General features: G+C 41.3%; 1 protein-coding gene across 6 annotated transcripts in view; it reads right to left on the bottom strand.

The window, feature by feature from the left end:
• The window catches only part of LOC124615399 (myocyte-specific enhancer factor 2), an 870,744-nt gene that overhangs the window by 125,969 nt on the left and 721,532 nt on the right, over nucleotides 1-23,243 (bottom strand). For all 6 annotated transcript variants that reach the window (XM_047143243.1, XM_047143236.1, XM_047143235.1 and 3 more), the window contains one exon: nucleotides 12,520-12,550. The gene's annotated coding sequence lies outside the window, so the exon portion shown is untranslated. The remainder of the gene's footprint in view (nucleotides 1-12,519; nucleotides 12,551-23,243) is intronic.

The following is a 23,243-nucleotide window of genomic DNA, read 5'->3' on the forward strand; positions in this document are numbered from 1 at the left end:
CGTGCCACAGAATTCATTTCCGCCCGAAGGAATATATCTTTCACTCATTACAACTGGTATCTCTGCTATGAATTATCGACTACTTTTGCTCTTGTGTTTCTGACGATATTTTCAATTTCGATTATGTTTTGCGTACATTGAGTCATGTGCTGCTTCATTGTCACCGGGGAATATCGTTACGGATCTCATTACGAACAACATTATGTTTAATGCGTAGTTTTATATGTCCAACTGATAGAGCAACAGTCAGTTCAAGGCTTCCGGGTGACCCTCAGTCAGTCATCAAGATACGTAATCAAGAAAAATATGTTAAGATAATACATAACAGATAAATACAGATGTAATTACGAATGCTTTCCCGGCATATCAACTGATGATATTCTTCTCGGTTCAGCAGCCGGATCGTGCAGAGATCTGAACACAATATTTCCACGGTCCACCTGGCTGCCGCCTTCAGAAGACAACGCTGTATGCTAATACAGCCGGAACTGATCCGTATCTTAAACGACGGCCCTTTTGTATGCCGTGAAAGGCCTACAGCACGTGCGCTACAAATCGTCACTGTTGTCCCCAAACGTAAAGGAACGTACAACGCCCCAATGGTGAAACCTGGCACAAACCGGTGAATTCCTGTCGAGTACCATTTTCAATGTAATTCTGCCGGCTGAGTCAATGATAGTTTTTTATCTTATAAAATAAGGTTCGCAATCTTACTTAAAAGGTAACCCTAGTCTCTATTTATAATGTCTGCCAGTCTAATTCTTTAAAACATAGTTCCAATAGCGAAGCACGGGGGAATCCAGTTATATCACACCGAACAGTGTTATGTTTGCGCCTCGGTAAGACAGTGCTTCGCGGAGGCCGATTTCTCAGGCTGCATCAAAGTCTATGGCGCTTGTGCTTAACACATCAGTGTTGAATGGGGCGAATTTCCGACAATGGCAAGAGGTTTTGTAATTCTAGGTCATCTATTACCGAGCCAACAAGCGCTCTGATCTTGACTGGTGGACGAAATACGCTTCTGTTATTATATCAGGGGCTTACGGCAACTCAGAGGCAGAAAGCTTGACACGAGAGCTGCATCACCTTAAGCTCGTGTTCAAGCAGAATGGGTACACAGACAGACAGACAGACAGACAGAGAGTTGTTACTGCAGAATATTTCTATGGTAATTATTACCAGCTATTTATGAGAAATCTAAACGCATTGCTGAACTGTCAGACAAAAAGAAGTAGTAGTTTATACAGATTTCTGTGTAGATAAGGCAAGATCTGACTTTACTGAACACTACAAAAAATACTGTAATATTTTAAGAAAAGTCGTTAAAATTTCATGAAGTACGAACATGCTGACAGAAATTAATAATGCAGATAATAAGATTAAAACTATATGGAATATTTTCAAATAGGACAGGCAGTCAGTGTACAAGACACCATAATAAACTAAATGACAATGTTGTGAATGATCACAAGTCGCAAACACTTTTAACAATTACTTTCTAAATGTGGCAGCAAAAAAAGCATTAAATGGTTCAGTTGTAGCAGAAAGAGAGTGTACTAAAAATGGCATTCCACAAAACCAAACAACTAGAAGCAGTACCGAAAAATTTATAGAACTACGAAAATTCTAAAAAAACGCTCTAACTGTGTTGGAATTTCTTTCAGAACTCTGAAAAGTTGTTCTCACTTAATAAGCAATTGTTATACCTCTTTATAGGAAAGATGACAAAAAGGAGTCAAAAATTTATGTTCTAACCTGCTTACTAACATCGTTTTCCAAAATATTTGAAAATGTAATTTACTCAATAGTAGGCTGAAACATAAGGAGAAAAAATTTACTTATCACATCACAGTTTGGATTCCAAAAGTGTTACTGAATGCTATTTACACGTTCACTCACCAAGTGTTAGAAACCTTAAACAATATAATATCGCCAGTTGGCATTTTTGTGACCTTTCCAAGAGGTTTGATTGAGTGGATCATGTTAAACTAACAGAAAAACTCAAAGTTTTATGGAATTGGTGGCTTTACACGTAACTGGTCTGAATCATATTGAGAAATAGAATGCAAAACGTTGTGCCGAATAATTCAGACAATGTTGGAAGCAGCGAAAATTTTAGTGACTGAAGACGAATCACAAACGGAGCCGCACAGGGTTCAATTTAGTGTCCACTCCTGTTACTCATGTAAGTGAATGACATTCTAGTTAACATTCAACAAGCACAACTGGTACTTTTTCCAGACGATATTAGCGCTGTAATAAATTTCATTATTGAGAATGAAATAGAAGACATTGTTGATGGTGCTTGCCAAAGAATAATTCTCTGAAAATGAATTCTTTTTAAGTTCTGAGAAAACACGTTGTATTCAATTCTGTACAACGAATAGAGTCGTACCAACAGTTATGACATAAACAGGAGTCAATAATCAGGCTAAAATACCCCAAATTTTTTAGTGCACATACAGGTTAAACACTTGAAATGCAAGAAGCGTATTACTGAACTTCTCAAACAATTAAGTTCAGCTACTTCTGCTCTTCGTATAACTGTTAGACTTGGAAACAAACGAATCAGCCTCCTGACATATTTTGTATATTACCACTCAATAATGCCTTATAGAATAATTATCTAATAACTCACCAATTAGCAAAGTCAGCGCTGACTGCATAAAAGCGAGCGGTAAGAATGGGGTGTTCACCTGTGGTCGCCATGTAGGTACCTCTTCAAGGAGTCTGGCATTTTAACTCATATTCGCTGAAGAAATTCTTTATAAATAATCCAATACAATTTGAGAAGAATAGTGATGTCCAGATCTATAACACTAGAGCAAAAAATTAACTTCATTACCTACTATGACGGCTGTCTGTATCTGAGAAAGTAGTCCAGTATACAGCAACAAACATTTCTACTCATTTGCCAATGACATCTGACAGGTAGCAAAGCAAGTTTTAAATCTTTTTCTCCTGGACAACTTCTTTTCCGTAGACAAATTTCTATTTAAAACCTACTAGCTTGTAAAAAAACGGTTTTAAAGCGTAGCTGCACGAATAAGACTAAAAACTAACGTTTTTATTAATGTCAGCACTAATCATGTATACATATCCTGTAAAGTGACTCGTGACTCGTTCCCCATCATTTCGATAAAAGAATCGTTCAAATCATATATGGAACACGTAACGAACTAACTTAACAGATCTGTCGTGCCTTCGAGTTTTATTCTGCGCCAGAACCATTAGAAGAGGCATGTAGATCGGTGGCTCTACTACTATATGTTGAGAACATATCTGCAAAAAAAGGAATAATTTTATAAAGATGGAATATCAGAGGCATATTTCATTCGCCAGCCAAGATTGGAGAGCTCGTTGGCTCGGTAAAAGATGACATAGTATCGAGAAAGCCCTATGTTTACAGAATCCACAACTACATCTACATACATACTCTTCTCGTACCTTATCTTAGTGTTGGTGGCAGTAGGAGCGTTTTGCAATCAGCATCAAATGCCAGTTCTCTAAACTTTCTCAATAGTGTGCCTGTAAAAGAACGTCGCCTTCCCTCCAGCGATTCCCATTTGAGTTCCCGAAGCATCTCCGTAACACTTGCGTGTTGTGCGAACCCACCGGTGAAAAGTCTCGCAGCCCGCCTTTGAATTGCTTCGACGTCCGACAAGGTACGAGTCGCAAACACTCGAGCAGTATTCAAGAATAGGTCGCCCTAGCGTCCCATATGCGGTCTTCTTTACGGATGAACCACACTTTCCTACAAGGCTTCCAATAAACCTAAGTCGATCATTCCCACCCTACCACAACCCTCACATGCTCGTTCCATTTCATATCGCTTTGCATCGTCACGCCCAGATATTTAAAACACGTGACTGTGTCAGGCAGCACACTACTAATGCTGTATCCGAACATTACAAGTTCGTTTTTCCTACTAATCCGCATTGACTTACAATTTTCACATTTGGAGCTACCTGTCATTCATCACACCAACAAGAAACTTTGGCTAAGTCATCTTCTATCGTCCTGAAGTCCCTCATCTTCGACACATTCCCGTACATCACAGCATCAGCAGCAAACAACCACAGATTGCTGCCCACCCTGTCCGCCAAATCATTTATGTACATAGAGAATGATAGCGCTCCTATCACATTTTCCTGGGGCACTCCTGACGATGCTCTTGTGTCTGAGGAACACGAGGACAACATACAGTGTTCTGTTACTTAAGAATGCCAATGTGAGAAATTCGCACCACTCTACACTTCGATGCAGCATGATAAACATGCCTTCGCCAAACACTGTCTACCAAGTGACACACGACATTTTACGATAAAACATACATGGATGCCCCTGCGTCTCGCTATTGAGACAAGGAAGCTATCGAAATTAGACTGGCAGACAATATTATAAATAGACAAGGGTCACCCTTTAAGTAAGATTGAGAACCCTGTTTAATCTGATTTCAAAAAACAACTGTCACTGATTCGACCAGCAGAATATGTTGAAAGTGGTACAGGACAGCGATTAGATTCTTCCCTGGTTACAACACGGGGACGCTGTACGTCAATTTGCACTAGGGGGCAGCAGCGACGATTTGTGGCGCACTGTGCTACAGGCCTTCCGCGGCGTATAAAAGGACCGCCGTTCACGCTACGGATCACTTCCGGCGAAATTAGCATACAGCACTCCCACCAGAAGACTACTGCCAGGTGGATCGTGGAAATACTGTGTTCAGATGATTGCATAATCTGGCTGCAAACCCGAGAACAGTGCCATCAGGTAAATAGGTAATTACGGTAGCCTCAAGAAAAAAAGGTACCCATAGACTGTGACAGTAAAACACGAAAATTAATCGGCATCTCCAGAAAAAGCTGCATATGACGATACTGTGATGACAGCGAGTAGCAGCGTTTTGTTTGTGGGACGAAACAAAGAAGACATGAAGGAAGATCAAGGTTTAACTTCCCGCTGACGATGAGACCGCTTAGGGCGCCGTACAGCCTCGGATTGGACAAGAATGAGGCTCGAAACTTTCCACGTAATTTTCAAAGGAACCATCCAGGCATTCACTTCAAGCGATGTGGGGGAATATCTTAGACTGGAGAGATACCACTGGACTTTCGGAAAAGTATCATCCACACAACGCCGAAGATAACAAGGGTAAATAAATGCGATGACCGCCGCTACCATCCAAACTGCTGTCAATAATAATAATAATACTTTTATGCGAAAGAATGGGAAAGAAAATTATGGATCTCCTAGAAGACAATAGTTTGGATTTAGGAATACTAAACTCACGAGGCATACAGTTCATACGTTGCGCTTGAAAATTAAGCCAAGACGTAACAAAAATCAAGATTTCTTCACAGGATTTGTCGAGCTAAATATGCGTTCGACAACGTAAAAGATGTCTGAAATTCTCAAAAGAAAAGGTATAAGCTAGAGAAAAAGAAGAGTAATGTACAGTATGTAGAAGATGCAAGGGGAAGCAATAAGAATAACCGAAGAAGAGATTTAAAAGGATATAAGGCGGGGACTACACATAGTGAGCAGGTGCGAATGGATGTGGAGATGAAGTGGCTCGCACAGGATAAACTAGCGTGGAGAGCTGCATCAAACTGCGTCTAAAGACGACGACAACAACAAGGCAGTGTGCTGGAGGAGGACGAGATTAGTGTTTAACGTCCCGTCGATCAACGAGGTCATTAGAGACGGAGCACACGTTCGGACTGGGAAAGGATGGAAAAGGAAAGCGGCCGTGCCCTTTCGAAGGAATCATCCCGGAATTTGCCTTAAGTGATTCAGGGAAATCGCGGAATACCTAAATCAGGATGGCGGCAGGTGTAGTCTTCCTAACAGCACATAGAAAAAATCTGTGACGACAATAAGAAGAGGTTTCATGAGTGGGTTTAAAATTCAGGATGAAACAGTATCAGTAATAGGATTCGATGATGACATTGTTAATCTGAAACTTGGTGGTAGATTAAAACTGTCTGCCAGACCAGGACTCGAACCTGGAACGTTCGCACATCTGCTATCGACTGAGCTATGGAAGCACGACTCACGACCCGTGCTCACATCTTTATTTCCACCAGCACCTCATCTGATACCTTCCACCTATTATCTGGTGGAAGTACAGCTGTGAGCGAGAGCCGCGGGTCGTGCTTGGAGAGCTCAGTAGGTAGAACACTTACCCACCAAAGGGAAAAGTCCCACGTTGGAGACCCGATCCGGCACAGAGTTTTAATCTACCACCAAGTTTCAGATCAGCATTCACTCTGCTGCAAAGTGAAAATCCAATCTACGAAGTGAGGAAAAATTACACGACTGGTTGAACGGAATGGACAGTCTAATGAGCACGGAATATGGAATAGCAGTAAACCAAAGAACGATGAGACTAATGAGAATAGCGAGAAATTTAACATCAAAACTGAGGAGCATGTAGTAGAGAAAGTCATGAAAATTCTGCTACCTTGAAAGCAAAATAACGCATGACGGGCGAAGCCAGGAGGACATTAAAAGCAGACTGGCACAAACAAAGCGACAATTTCTGGACAAAATAAATTTACTAGGATCATGCAAAGACTGGAACAGAAGAGATTCGGACCGTTTCAGGTGTGGTGTTGCAGAAGCATGCTCAAAGTTATGCGGACTGGTGAGGTAAGAAATGGAGATCAGCGAAGAAAGCTAAAACAGTAACTAGAAGAAGGGTTACGATGCTAACACTAGAATTAAGGTATCATGAAATAAACTGCATAGTACTAGATGGGACCGTGGAGCGTAAACCTGATAGGGTAAGACAGACATTCGAATATATCCATGTTCGGTGTAAATTCATCTCAGATGATGGGTTTGGCACAGGAAAGGGCTGCATCAGACCAGTCAGAATACCGTAGACTCGAGACACGTCTCGAAGCAGAAATCTTTCTTTGCGCTGATAAGCCCTTCCCTTCATCAGTGTAACCAGCGACACCCGCTGTTTGTTCAACAGCGCGCCGAGCTGCCTACCCTTACGCCACTTACTTTATTAATGCACGCACAATAGCCAGTATCTGTGTTATATTTCAGCATGCATTCTGTGGCGTTGTACTGATCCAACATTCTGGAGCGAGTCATGGGTTATCGTCGACGATCGAGACAGATACGAATTGTTGGTCGCTCAGCAACCGTCACTATCTCGAGAGGTCCTAAAGACTAGATTCACTCTCGCCCTCCAGTAAACGACTGAGGCTACATTCCAACAGGAAACAGCTAACCGCAGCATCTCGATGTGACCTTCACAGTAGAGAAGTAAACACGAAGTTTCCTTTCCCTGTCTTCCTGTCACGTACGTCGCTAACTGGATACGACGACTTGAGTCGCCAGCTGAGCCCTCAGTTTCCTGTGGCTATATGTACTAATAACTGAGGACCTGTGTGCTAGAAGAGAAGCCTGGCAATAAAAACTCTGGAATTACACAAACTCTTCGATTCGCAGGCGTAAAGCATAAGAGAATCTATTTCAAATCGTGCCATTATCACACGTACTCTGTGGTAGCATTTAACGCTATAACCCGAAACTTCAATCGATTATTTACATCATTAGATTACAACTGTGGCATTGGTTGATTGTCTGTCGATTACATCTTGATGGCCTGCCACGCATTGTAACTATATTTTCTTTAGTACAGGATATTATGAGAATAAAACCACCATTTACATGGATGAAAACCGTCATTCCTGCCACTAATGCCAACTTTTCGTTGTTTCAAACTGTTTCTTGTTTTACGCTATGATGTGCAAATCGTTATTCGGTACTGTCAATGCTCCATGTCGAAATTTTCAATATTTTCCACGAGATACAGAAACTGAGCGAATGAGGAGGAACGCGAACTGCCATGAAGGTAGGCTCTGTGGTGACAGTCCGTGTGTTCCGCAGACCTCCAGCTAACGGTGTAATTACGATGCGTGTTCTGACTGGTTATACAGCAATGCAACGCCCTGATTTCCTCCGCGTAAACAATTTCAACACCTACCCCAAACTTGCTCGTACCTTACTTGTTACGTTCAACTCGCAGTTATAACAAATTGTCACCGGGTGTTGCTGAGCCATTCAAACGTTGTACTGCCTCCACGTAAAAATATCTAATCCGCAGTCTTATGATATCTACATGTGCAACAGTAAAAACTTCACAAACTGTTCGTCTCGACTGACGAAACTGGTCGTCTCAGCTTCCTCAATACCGATAATTTGTTGGGAAAAAGGTGCTAATATGAGGAAAGAAATGTAAAAGAACTGACTCACATAATTACAGAGCAATATCCTGAGCATCGGTTTGCTACGGAAATCTTGAATACATTCTGACTTCGTATATAATAAATTTCCTTGAGACAGAGCTTCTGTCCACAAATCACCGCGTATTTAGAAACCATCGTCCGCGCGAAACTCAGTTTGTCCTTCCCTCACAGTTAATCCCACAACATATGGACGGAAAGTAATAAGCAGATTTACAGAAAGCGTTTGATACGGTGCCTCACTGCAGAGTGTTGACGGTTTAGGTTTCCAGATTTGTGGGAGGCTCAAAGTCTAATTAAAAGAAGCCAGTATGTTGTCTCCGACGCCGAATGTTCATCAGAGACAAGGGTATTGTCATGAGTGCCCCAGGGAAGTGTGACAGGACCATTTTTGTTCTCCGACTAAAAGAAGACATCGAACCAACTCAGAAGCGTGCTGCTAGACTTGTTAGCGGTAGGTTCCATCAGCACGCACGTATTACGGAGATTCTTCGTAGAAATCCCTGGAGGAAAGACGACTGTCTTTTCGCAACGCACTAGTGCGAACATTTAGAAAACCGGCATTTGAAGCCGACTGAAGAACGATTCTGTTGCCACCAACGTACATTTCGCGTAATGTCCTTGAATATAAGATTCGAGATATTAGGGATCGTACGGAGGGCTTTAAACAGACGTTTTTTCCCCGCTTTGTTTTCGAATGGAACAGGAAAGGAAATGGCTAGTAGTGCTACAAGGTACCCTCCGCCATAGACCGTACAGTGATTTGTGGAGATGTATGCAGACAAGAAAGCATTCAGTGACGCTAGAATTGCTTCCGTCCGTTACTACATAGCAAACTGTTCTATATCCTTCGCATCTTTGCCAGGCAACAGCTCATTTTCTTAAGTATGTGTAAACACCTTATGTAATAATGATTAAGAACTTAGTTCGGAGAAGAATTTTTATGACTTTTGCCTTACGAAATAATGCTGTGCGACGATTTCACAAAAACGTATAATAAGGGTATGTGATACATACCATCGGGATAATACTCTAAGCAACAAGTCATATATGCGATGCTACATGTGCCCTTTCATGTAGTGAGTTAGATCCAACCGATCGCAATTTGCAACAAGCAGTAGCGTCCGTATAACAGGGATGAAACGCAACTGATCTCTATCTGCCACGCTTTGGCATCAAGGGACTTCACTCACGCAAACCTCGAAAGTTTCTCACTGCTTCTAAGGTGAATTGAGAATCTGAAAGACGACAAAAACTGGAAACCATTTCTGCATGACTACAACCTTTACGACACAGAAGAAACTTCGCAAAGCTGTTGCAGTAAGCTGGGCGGATAGGTTAGATTCCCGGGGTTGGCAAGGATATTAGCTGTACTAAATATCTGGGTCGGTAGCGCAGGTTCCCTGTTTGTGGAGATAGCCAGATGTTGCAGTAAGTACGCATCACTAACTGTAGAGCTAGATTTTTGTTTTGTACATTTCATTTCCTACCGTAAAGCAGTAAGTCGGGCTGTATGAGTACCAGTTCTTGACAGAACTCTATTACCGCTACGGTCGCAGGTTCGAATCCTGCCTCGGGCATGGATGTTTGTGATGTCCTTAGGTTAGTTAGGTTTAACTAGTTCTAAGTTCTAGGGGACTAATGACCTCAGCAGTTGAGTCCCATAGTGCTCAGAGCCATTTTTGCACAGAACTCTATTCTTTTCAGCCAAATATCAGGGAGAAAGTATTAGGGTAGTGGCGTACGCAGTTTGTTATGAAGGCAAAATGTCCCACACAAAAATGTGAGCTGCTAGAGTGAGTACGTGTATCTGTTCATTTTTGTTGCATGGTAGAGTCGAGTACTTGTTCGAAATGTATATTAAACCTAATGTAAATATAGGTACACGGTTCTTATGCACATGCAAGTATGTGCGAGTACGATGAATATTTTCACTTGTGTGATGCAACTGATTATTCCTTATCATGGCGGGTTATCAAGCCTACAATAAATCGACCAAGAAAAACTCAGTACACATCACCACGAATTTCACAAGTAAAATAGTTTTTCACGTAATCTGTTCATCACAACTAAAAGAAACACACTACTCAAACAATATGTTTCCTCTAGTTTGCCGGCCAGTGTGACCGAGCGGTTCTAGCCGCTACAGTCTGGAACCGCGCGACCGCTACGGTCGCATGTTCGAATCCTGCCTCGGGCATGGATGTGTGTGATGTCCTTACGTTAGTTAGGTTTAAGTAGTTCTAAGTTCTAGAGGAGTGATGACCTCAGAAGTTAAGTCCCATAGCGCTCAGAACCATTTCCTCTAGTTTAAAAAGTAAACAATCTGCTTTCAGCGTAATTTAAAGACCAGCTGACGTCAAAGTAATACCTAAATAATATGACTAAAACAACGATAAATGCGTCTCTAAATGGAGTTCATTTGTGTCTGTCTGTATTTCGAGCGCGCTTAATCCGTAATCCCAGCGCAGATGTCACACTTTACATTGTCACAACACTACAAACATACATTTAAGATTATCGGAACAGCTCGTGACGAAAAGGAGCAGAATTACATTAACACAGTAAATAACTAAACACGTATACGTTTCATAATTTCAAGCTTTAGAAGGCAAAGGCCAATGACGTTGGCGAAACTTCAGTATAACCAATTTGGGTAAGAGAATGAGCGGACCTAAAAACCAAAAACATGGAAAATAAAAATAAATAAGGCTACGCTTTCTTATTATCTTTCGGCACTTGTGCAATCTGAAAGGGCATCTTCATCCAAAAGCGGTAAAAACCAGCAACCAGCGACTTCTTAGCCACTTGTTACTTACTCAACGGCATATGCGAATGATTTCGGCAGATTAGCGTTTAATGTGTCGTTGACCATTGATAATTAAAGACTGACAGGAAAAATAAATGAGTCGTCGTCTTCTGAATCTAAACATGCATTCAGTAATCTATGGAAACAACAGAAACTAAAAATCGACTAATTACAGAAACCAGTACCTGTATGTTAGAAGTATTGACCCTGGCTGTTGAGACACTTGTCCCACTGTGACGCAAGGCGGTGAATGGCTGTCTCATAAAATTCCCGGGACTGCGATGTCAACCAGTTCCGCACGTACAGCTGGACGTCGTCGCCCGACGTGAATCGTTTGCCCCTCAAAGCCTTTTTAAGGGGACTAAAATTAGCGTAATCACAGGGAGAGACGTCCGGACTGTATTGAGGGTAGCCGAGAACCTCCCATTTGAATTTCTGCAGGAGTGCCGCGACTGTGTTGACCATATGCGGCTTTGCATTCTCGTGGAGCAGAATGACACCATGGGTGAGACTGGCTGGTCGTTTTGATTTGATCGCTTGGCGAAGGGTGGTCAAGGTTTGTGAGTAACGCTGGGCATTCACTGTTATCCCGCGCTGCAGGAAGTGAATCAGAAGAGGGCCATCTTGGTCAAAGAAGAACGGCAGCATAACATTTCCCATTCACCTCGGACGACGACGTCCAGCTGTATGTGCGGAACTGGCTAACATCGCAGTCCCGGGAATTGTGTCACAAGTGTCTCAACAAAAAAAATGGTTCAAATGGCTCTGAGCACTATGGGACTCAACTGCTGTGGTCATCAGTCCCCTAGAACTTAGAACTACTTAAACCTAACTAACCTAAGGACATCACACACACATCCATGCCCGAGGCAGGATTCGAACCTGCGACCGTAGCAGTCGCACGGTTCCGGACTGCGCGCCTAGAGTGTCTCAACAGACAAGGTCAATACTTCTAACATACAGGTACTGGTTTCTGTAATTATGCCTCCGGTTCGTTTCTTTTTGAACGACCCTTATATTAAGCAAGCTAGTATATAATTTAGGAGTGTAGTTAACTTCATCAGTTGTGTTTGTAGCGAGCTGTGAAAAAACACGGTCCTGGAAATTCGAATAGCAATTTATCTTTTATTCAACAGAATTAATTCCATCAGGAATCAGTCATAGGCAACGCTGTAGGCGAGATCGACATTATCTACGACAAAGAATGCTTCGGGGTAACAACAGTGTTAGGTTGTTGACTAATTTCTCACAGAGAAAGTACTGCCACGGTGAAATAAATTCCTCTGTTAGTTTTATGTGTGTTTATACTTTAAGAAATTATCTAAAGTCACTACATATTTAATCTTGATAGTGCTTCTTTTACCATGTGACCCACTCACTACCGTAAAGCACGTGAACATGTGGTGTAGAAAAACTAAAGGCAAAGTGCAGTGTTCTACTTACACAGTCTGCTCGCACAACGATGTCAGGCATCCTGGAAAAAAGAAGAGAGAACAGTTCATTTCAAACACCCACACACTGCATAGCACTAGATAGCATCATATTATAATTAGCACATCTATAGGAAGAGATCTTGAGGAAATTATACAAGCCCGCTGGGAGGTTGTTCTAGAAACAGGCAGGCCGAGACTGGTTGTCGCGGTTCAGGGTCTTCAATTTTTGAAAAGGAAGTATTTACAGTTTCCCTTTATGTCATTATAATATGTATCCTTGCTACATTCTCCCACAAATTTGAAGCTACAGCAGCATTTAGCTATTCAAAAAAAAAAAGTTCCGTCAGAGTAAGTATTTGTGACAACATGCCATGACTGGAGGTTTGTTGCCACAGACATCGCGGTTGGCTGTCGAGGGTTTGTTAGAGGAAAAAGAAGACATTATTTACTAGAAAAATGGCATTAAGAATACAACAATCAAGGAATGATACCGATAAAGCGCTAACACACAAATCATTTTAGACACTAAAATAGTAATTTAAATAAGAATGAAAAAATAGACGACGATGGTGTAATACTTCTTTCTTCTCTTTAATACCTGTCTTACTTACTTTCTTTCTCGCTATTTTTAGCTGCTTTTCTAAGTAGACATGTCACTGATTTCTTTTAGCTGCATTTTCAGCTAGTTTTTCGAGCTCTCTCTCAGCTGGTGAATCTGTTAAAATTGCGATATCTCATTTTGGGGAGAGATTTCTATATTTTTCCTATAGCCCGCCTTTGGTGAAGATCCTGCTACAAGAGTTGACTTCCGCACACTGGGGAGCCCATGTCGAGGTTCATCTGGATTCTCTTGAGACATCTCTGGAAGCTCATTGTTTGGCTGCTCCGAAAGCTGCTTTGCAAGCTGTTTTGGGAGCTGGTTCACAGGCTGCTCTCTATCTGTCACAAAGCTCGGTTCAAAACCAGTACCTGTGTATACGTCACAATTTAATGGATATATTCTTGTGGGCCGAAAACCTGACGAAATATTAGATGGAGTCATTGCAAGAGGAATATTACATGGAAACATTGCAAGAGGTCACGAACGAGAAACGAGTTGTGTGATACATCGTCAACTGTTTTCGTTCTCCGTGGGGTAGTTACCGCCCAACCGACACAAGCTGAGTTTTAAAATATCTTGAACAGCTCATAGACAATGCGACCTAGAGCCTTTAGCTTATGCAAACCATGTGAGGGGAAATATAACAAGACGATTCCGTTGCATTTAGCCCTTCTATGCTGAGATGGTCACCTCTGGTTTTCGTAATGAAGGAGCTGGGTTTCAGTTTAGGAAATCAGCAGACCTGTAATCTCCGTGACACCCATTATCCTGTCAAGATTTAGGACCTGTAATAGTATCTGCCACGCAAATATCATAAGTATTGATTTCTTTTGGCATTAAACCGTAGCAGACATCGGCTGCTTGTAGAACGTACTGCTTCAATTACTTCTTGTCGTCACTGGAAAAAATAACTTCTCTCTTTGGAAAATAACTAACGGTGGTGAAATGCCGAACTATTTCTTCGTCGTTAATTTCATCTTGGGAAATTATCTTGCGATATCTCATAAACGCTGGATAACTGATTTGATAATCAGTTGCAGCTTTACGAATCACTCACTTTATTCCTCCTTAACTGCTGCAAGAATTATGCCTGCAAAAATCTCTCTTCAGTTTTTCTTTTTTTATGATTTTTCAACCATTTTTACCTCAGACAAGCGAAAAACCTACTAAAAACATCTGCCGGGGGTAGGTTGTCGCATGTGACAACCATCTGCGAAATATTTGTGATAGCCAATCCCGAAAAGACATTTCAGACAAAATCAAAGCTAGAAAAACAAACTGTGAATCTAACCTCAATACTAACACGGAATAACATAGTGCAACTGTTAGAAAATAATTGTGATATAGACTTCACTAAATATAAAGTGAATAATAAGATTTAATTAAATCAAGACATGAATACTTACGGGTGTAAAAAACAAAAGACCAATAAAATCCAGAGAACAGTCGCCAGAACTAGAAACTGCTTACACTCAGAATATTGTGATCGTACTGTGGTTTAAGTTTAGACCGCTAGGTAGCAGCAGCGACTGAGAACTAAGACTGGCGACAAAAAATCCGTGTGAAAACCCACCCTGATGGGACGTGGTAGAAAAAATGGCCTGACAGTGGCAAGACATTAGCTTGGCAGCATAAAATCAGCATGTGAAACTTATCAAAACTAAGTAATATTACTCCTGCGAAAGACTAACCAAATAGTGTTCGCTGTGTTTTCACAGCGATCCTTACATCAACGCACTGTCAAAGTTTTGTAACGAGAAACTAGGGCGAGTAATGATTCATATTATGATTTCATGTTGCTGAACAGATTAGCAACTGATAAGGATATAACACACAGCACTGCGTTTCATTAAATGCAAATTGTCATCGATTAAGATATAAATAAAAATGGCAAGAGTCACGTCACACGAATATTTTAATTAAACTGGTCGACGATATAGAACATGATTACAGATACACTAGAAAGTGGTCAGAAAAAGTTGCAGTTTTCAGTTAGCTATTAGAACACGGGAAAATCGCAGTATGTGTACGAAACAACCTGTTCGGAAGACTATGGCTTATGTAAATTCCCACCATAATGAACATAAGAGGAACCGAGTTCTTATGAGAAGTGGAGCACTGGTTTTAGACCCACACATACATAATCTGATAGAAATGGTACACACGTAGATATGCTGCTGGCTCTAAGAGACAGTCCGCAGCTGAAAATGAAGGGAAAAAAAGAGATTCTTCTTCATCTTACCTACCTGTGGCTTCTCACTGTCCATAAGTGACTAAGACAAAATGATCTTTCCATAATATTAGGCCTATTGCTTTGTCTGTTCTTGTCACTAGGTGGCAGAGGAGAGATAAAGATACTGACGATTGACAAACGATATTAAGCAAGATTTTACATGGATAAATAATGAGAGGGAGAGAGAGAGAGAGAGAGAGAGAGAGAGAGAGAGAGAGAGAGAGAGTGTTTGACCAAGAGAAATTACGATCACCGCCAGGAAGCAGAGGTGGCTTTAATTCCTCTTCAGCGTTAACATGATAATGAAAACAGAGCGTACCTTAAGAAGAGCTTCAGTGCGCGCACACCTCTTTTTACTAAAAGGGGACACAAACTCGGGAAGCGCGTGTCCACAGTATCACGACTGAAGAACTACAGGAAAGCCACTACTAAAACTAAAGGGAATCATAAGTAAAGGTTGCAAAGGAAGAGGCAAGTGTTACATTCACAGGGCGCCTTCACCAACTGAACCTCTTCATACTTATACGACTTGAAAGTCAGTACCTCCACATCCATTTCCTAACGCAGTACGAAACAATTGTCAAAACAACCCGAAGAAATCGATTTTGAGAACTCCCGAGCGCTGGCTGTTACGTATACAAGTAAAAAACATTTCGAACATATGAACAGTGGCATTAGTATTGAAATCGATAAATAGCTAGTTGCTACTTAAAAAATATCTACTTGAATTATATACTACGTTCAAATGGCTCTGAGCACTATGGGACTTAAAATCTCAGATAATCAGTCCCCTAGACTTAGAACTACTTAAACATAACTAACCTAAGGACATCACACACATCCCCCATGCACGAGGCAGGATTCGAATCTGCGACCGTAGCAGCAGTGCGGTTCCGGACTGAAGCGCCTAGAACCGCTCGGCCACACAGGCCGGCAATTATATACTAGTATTTATCTCTTCTTCGCCTCTTTCTTGACCTTATCGTGTGTCTTCAAAGGGTCGGCATGTTATTCTGAATCTGGTAGTGTTGGTGGTCGAATCCTTGTGCGTCGCCCCCCAATCCCATCTCGTGATGGAATTTGTGTACACAATCTGTCTGCGTTTATGGTTATTGTCAAAGTGTGTGAACCTTTTCGAAGTGTTTGTGAATCGTGTAGCTGAAGCCGGTGTTCAGCTGGTGGGATGTGGGAAACCGCATAAAAACCACATCCAGGCTGGTCGGCAAACCGTTTATCGTCGCTAATCCGCCGGGCGGATTCGTCCCGGAGCCGGCGTGACTCCCCGAATCCCGGGAGTCGCTGAAGAGGAGATGTGACACCAGTGACACATCTCCTCTTCAGTGAATGAGATACAGAAATATGTACATGTGATTTTAAAATATAAAAAACTGTGTTGATTTACGAATAGTTTATAAATTAAAATATTGGTCTCTTATACCCTGTTTTCCTTAAAAAGTAAAAGCGGTCTTTCTTTATGATAACATACCTAAAACTGGCGTTTTGCACTGCTAATGATCACGGTTGTATAGGATTCGATACTGTCAGGGTGTAGAGATGGACGAGAAATGAACTTCATAGCTTTTGAAAAAGAAGTGGATAATAAGTAGTTAGTGTGTGTTTTTGGAGCAGAGCGTTTTGGAAAGGATGAGTGATGGAAACGACGACAAAGACGATTTTGTAGCTAGATAGGCGCAGGCGGTTGAGTTCTGTTGGGACAAGATGTGGAAAATGTGTAGGTGTAAGGCTGGGGGATGTGCTGGTATCAGCGCAGTAGAGTCAGAGGGTTGGTGATCAGGGATTGGACGATTGGGTGGATGATGCTCCAAAAAACGTAGGAAATTCAAAGCTATTCGACGTATGAGAGGAGAGAGAGGAAACTGGTACAGAGCTCGTGTGGAGGGTAGGGGGGAGGGAGGGAGGAAAGGAGGGGAGGGGTGGTAGACGGATACGGAAAGTGAACTCCCCATTTTTTTCTCTCTCTGTCTCTATCTAGCACTCACTGAGATCGAACGAGACAGCTTTAAAATGAGTGCGTAAATGCGTTTTGTGTCATGTGTAAATAAAGTCAGTTCCACCCATATTTCTTTACTGTACCTGGACACGCACGATAATTTCACGTGGATGGAGGCGGAACAACAGTTCATTTCCTAACCAGATCAGATTAACTTTCGAGCGTCCAGCGATATCTAAATCAATATATCGCAGGTCGATGGACTGGTTCTGCATCAGCCGCAGACAATTTCTGCAAATGACCATCCGATTCCTGTGTTTCGATTCTTCCGGTGAGATCCGGACAGATACGAAGTTCACATCCCTGCTCATCGAGTTACGTTATCAGAATTACAGAGATGTATTACCACAACCATCGAGAACATCATACTACACATGCTTAATGAAGTGTTGGCAGAAGAGCCAACACCGTGTTGCTAGAGGAGGCCGAAATGCACGCTTTTAAGCTCACGCAGTCAGGCGTGAGGTCTGGAACAGGTCAGAGAAATAAGACTAGCAAAACAGGAGGTAACTGGTAGAATACTTAACTTTAATCCATAAGTGGTGTACATCGGTCTGACGGTACAGGCATCACAAGTTAAATATCTATTGATAATGGCGCCTTGCTCGGTCGTAGCAAATGACGTAGCTGAAGGTTATGCTAACTATCGTCTCGGCAAATGAGAGCGTATTTGTCAGTGAAACTTTCCTAGCAAAGTCGGCTGTACAACTGAGGCGAGTGCTAGGACGTCTCTCTAGACCTGCCGTGTGGTGGCGCTCGGTCTGCAATCACTGACAGTGGCGACACGCGCGTCAGACGTATACTAACGGACCGCGGCCGATTTAAAGGCTACCACCCAGCAAGTGTGGTGTCTGGCGGTGACACCACACTTAATCTCGGTGGAGTTAATTTGATCATGTGGATACCTGTTGTCTGACACAATAGGGTCATAATGGTCTAGGAATGCACTCTTCCTTCTTCAAATGTGTTAGTAAGGTCATTTCGTTACATTCCACGCAGGTGAAAATGTATTCTCACGAAAGAGCCCAGTAATAAGATCATACTGCATTGCCTCGATGAAGAAAAAACGTTTTTCCGCTCGCAGTTCGAGAAGGAATAACAGAGAATTACTGCGAAGGTGGTTCGATTAACCCACTGCCAGGCACTTAGGTGCAATTTGCAGAGAATCCATGTAGATGTGGAAGTACACTGCAACACAGTAAAGCAGCGTGGCGAGTCTAGTCGTGAATCGTTGCTTCTCAGCTGCGACGTCTTGCGCCGGCTGTCGGCTCACCTCGCGCACGGCCGCACCCTTCCTCATACCCTTGTGTTGGCAGCGAGGGCGAACGGGGAACCCCCTGACGCAGCCGCCCGTCGTGCACGGCTGCAGACGAAGAAACGCAACATCTGGGTCCTCACATGCAGTCAGAGCACCAGCGACACATGCCGTCGCGGAAAGACTGTTCAAATAGTTCAGCATACTAAAAGTTACCGTGACACGGACAGCACCGTTTAGCAATAGCAACTTGCATCCAGGCCCATACTCCTCAATAACGCGCCAGAGCGCCCCGCCTCCTAATTTTATTCCTACAATTGTTCCCATAAACAACTCAAAAGCGCTGTTTAAAAGCAATAATGTCCTTACAAGATGTTGGAAGACGTCACGTACGTACTAACACAAAACCAGCAGAAAAGTTCCCTCTAATCAAGTAATTTCATTGTCAAGCATTATGGTATAGTTGCTTCATTTTAAATATCCTCTATAGGAAGTAAGCTTGTTAAACTCGATTTAGTATATAAATTTTTTCAACATCATCTTCTTATTTTAATATTGTTGTTTCTGTTTTGTTTTCATTACTGTTAGGAAACAACTGATATGCGATTTAAAACCGAACTCAGTGCTGTATCTGGTTCACTTTGACTTTTACATGCTGCAAAACCCGTCATTTGACAGAAAAACAGTACCTCGGAATGTTTATACAAACATTATACGGCCGGGGCTTTAAAAAAATAGAAGCCATTAATCAAAAGAGCGCGCGGTTGCACAATTGCACTTGTCACTTTTTCCGCTGTTGAAAACTGGGACACTACCGTATTTTGTAAAGTACGAGCAGTCACACAGTAACTGTCAGCAGGGCGAACGCCGTCAGTACTGGATCATGGTCGACATTTGAAAATGTAGCATGAAAAAAGATATTAAAAAATACACTATTCTTGAAATCACCACGACTGCTGCAGTTCTGACCCTGTTGATCGAGCTTTCGGTGCTTTGGTTATTAAAGCATGTCGCCTTCCTTGCGATTCTTACATTATATGTCAACAAAAAATTACTTTGTAAAAAGTATGGGTAAAAAAGATTAATCTTAAGAATAGAGGCAATCTTTACAAAGTAGAAAACTGAAAATATCTCCTGAAATACAGGTAATACTTTCATTCTTAACAATAATTATTTTAAAGTAATGTTTTTATATATGCCCTACATAACGTCGTCTTTGTTAACATCAGGTGCAAAACATCACATAAAAAGACATGTAGAGATGGAAAAACCAAAGCACCTGACGATGGACTCACTGAATCCGAAATGTAATCGTACATGTAAATTATTTTTGTGACTGACGACGGATAGTATACACACATTCATTGAAATGTTAAAAGTTTACGAAATTCGGTAATTACTTTCTGGGGGCTAGGATGCAATGGAAATACAGGGTAGTTTTACTCTGGGTCATTTGGTCAGTTCCCAAGATAGATGTTTTGATTATAGTTTTCAACAGTACTCTTAATCGTATAGTTTTGAATATGGTTGTTACTCAGCAACCGTATACTAGTTTCGACATAGGGTTAAACAACCAACCGGTTGCAAATCACTGGTAGGCACATTGATCTAGGTTTCGACACCTACTAAGGGTGTCTTCATCAGAATGAAATTTTGCTAAATCGTAACATTACATTGCTAAAAGGCAATGGTCAAAATTTAGAGCACCTATGTTCAAGTCGAAAGTGAAATTAAACGTTCTAGCCCTTGTATGTCCCAGCTGAGCACACGTGGTAAGGCTAGAACTTTATTTCACTTTCGACTTGAGCATAGCTGCTCTAAATTTTGACCATTGCCTTTTAGCAATGTAATTTTACGATTTAGCAAAATTTCAATCTGATGAAGACACCCCTAGCAGGCGTCGAGACTTAGGTCAATGTACCCACCAGTTATGTCCAACCGGTTGGCTATGTAATCCTATGTTGATACTCTTAATCTCTTCACGCAAATTTCGTGGTTTCTTCGATGTGTAAACGGCGGCGTTCTTCCACGGCCTTTGTTCCTATGAGATATTGCTCCACCTCAATAAACGCCATATCACATTAAGAAAATACTGTTCAATTTAAATGCCCCTACTGCAAAATCACTGACTGCGGTAAATAAGGCAAACAAATATAACGAAATAGTCTCCTTGTATTTTACACGTTGTGGTTGCTATTTCCTTTTGATTAGAGCGATGGTCATACAACAACCATGGCGGCGGCGCAAGCTATGCGCAACATGACGCAACAAGCCGACAGTCTGTCTCTGCCGATTCTGTTCGTCGCGTTGAACAGTTAGCATAGGTCTTCGATTTGACGCACGTACGGTAACTTGTAATTTTGCCGTTGTAGTGCCTCTTATAGTTAAAAAATAAAAAAAAAAAAATGGTTCAAATGGCTCTGAGCACTATGGGACTTAACATCCATGGTCATCAGTCCCCTAGAACTTAGAACTACTTAAACCTAACTAACCTAAGGACATCACACAACACCCAGTCATCACGAGGCAGAGAAATTCCCAGACCCCGCCGGGAATCGAACCCGGGAACCGGGGCGCGGGAAGCGAGAACGCTACCGCACTATAGTTAACAAAGTAATAGTAGTTTTATTATCCGTGGATCACTTTTACAAGGATATTGAGCATATCATGATATTAAAATTTAAGAACACGAAAAATAACACACAACGTAAATTACACACACAGGCATTTACATACTGACAGGTCTATTTTGACTAGGATGGAACAGGTAGTCGGCCGTGGTCTTATAGTAAGAACCACACCGGCGGCATTTGCCTGAAGCAATATAGGGAACTCACGGGAATTATAAGCCAGTATGGCCGGAAGAAAACTGGAACCTCTACCCTCCCGAAAAAACGCCAATCTGTTTAAAAAAAGTGATACCTCGTTCACTTGTTTAATAATGTAAAATGCTACCATCAGGACCCTGCAGAAGATGATTAGTTTCGATTTTGTGTATCGCAGTTTCCAATTCGGTAGCCTGAAAAGTTGCGTCAACACCCCTCTACAACGAGTTAACTGTTGAGCTCAGGAAGAGGATAACGTGTTAGTATTCGACGTTGCATAGTTTTGTGTTGCTCAACGTGAACCCCTTCCAAAATCAATTTTATTTGAGAGTAAGGTTTTCGAGAAAAAAAATGTGAGAGCTTTATATGAAATGATAGATGTGCTATTATTATTATTATTATTTATTTGTGTTGTATTTATTACCAGTCTCCTACTCTGTATTATGTCAGTAGCTTACACTGTATAGCATGTATTGCTTAACAGATACGTTGACAATGATGTGAATACCTGCAACACTAGAGGAAAAAAATGAACTTTATTTCTCATTTCTGAACTGTCAGTAGCTCAGATTGGAGTTAAAGATGCAGTAACAAAAAGTTTTTGTTATTCGCTCAGTAACATTTAAAGTCAGAAAGTTTTAAGTCAAACCTAAAATCGTTTCTCCAGGAGAACTCCTCCTGTTCAATGGACGAAGTTTTATTATTAAACACTGGTAGCCTGTAAAAAAACAAACACGAGTAGTTTTTAGGAGTAGTTGCATTGTGCGTGAATAGGGCCAAAAAACATGTCCATTAATGTTAACACTGACCACGCTTACATATCCTGTAAACTTACTTGTTCCGCATCATTTCGAAGAAAGAATCGTTCAAATGGTCTATGAAAATTGTAACTAACTAGCTGCGTTTTTAAATAAATTCGTTTTAGTACTCTCTTTAATCTCCTAGACCAATTTATTGTACAGTTTTATTTGTCAGTAGGAAATGCTATTTTGAGTTTTATCATTCGTAAATGCATATTCAGTGTAGATCTTATCCCATTGTTATGAAGGGAGTTGTTTGAGCGGTAATTATCAATATAATTTTTGATATATATAACTGGTTGGTAAATGTACTCACATAGTTTATTTAAAACTCTCCGTGTTTTGAATATAACTTTACAATGAGGTCGAGTACTATTTTTGGTTATTATTCTTATGTCCCTTTACTGTAGTCTGAAAACTGTGCTCGTATTTTATACATTTGTTCCACAGCTATAACTTGAGTGTAAACACGAACAGTATGTAACTAAATGACACTAATTAGAAGACTCTAGGAGCGTAACATGCTGATGACATTCTGTTTGCAACTATCTTTGTGTGTTTACACCACTTCAATTGAGAATCAATATTCATTCCCAGAAATTTTGGGTTTGTTACGCAGTCCATAGAAATACCACCTACATTTAATTTAACTTTGTTATTTCCCACCTTCAACTAAAATTCATGGCATTCATTTTATTTATGTTGTGTCACAATACTTCATACTGACCAAACTGCAAACTATCTCGAGGGTTTCATTTGCTTTCATACGGGAAACATAGAATAACAAATTACACACAAACAAGTGAGAACGCAAGCGTACATGTATGTCATCTTCTTAAGAGAGCGCCTGTCTGTAGTAGAAACTGTGTGGCCTTCTAGAACACCCAACAGCGTTGTCAGCTGAGAGAGAAAGAGAGAGAGATTGGAGCATGTGGTGTGGGACAAAGACAAAGAAAAAATTTGTGACGACGTCGCAAAATTTTCCTCTGCCCCATCCTCTTCGGAGAAT

The sequence above is a fragment of the Schistocerca americana genome, chromosome 5 (genome assembly GCF_021461395.2).
Source record: "Schistocerca americana isolate TAMUIC-IGC-003095 chromosome 5, iqSchAmer2.1, whole genome shotgun sequence".
NCBI classification, from domain to species: domain Eukaryota; kingdom Metazoa; phylum Arthropoda; class Insecta; order Orthoptera; family Acrididae; genus Schistocerca; species Schistocerca americana.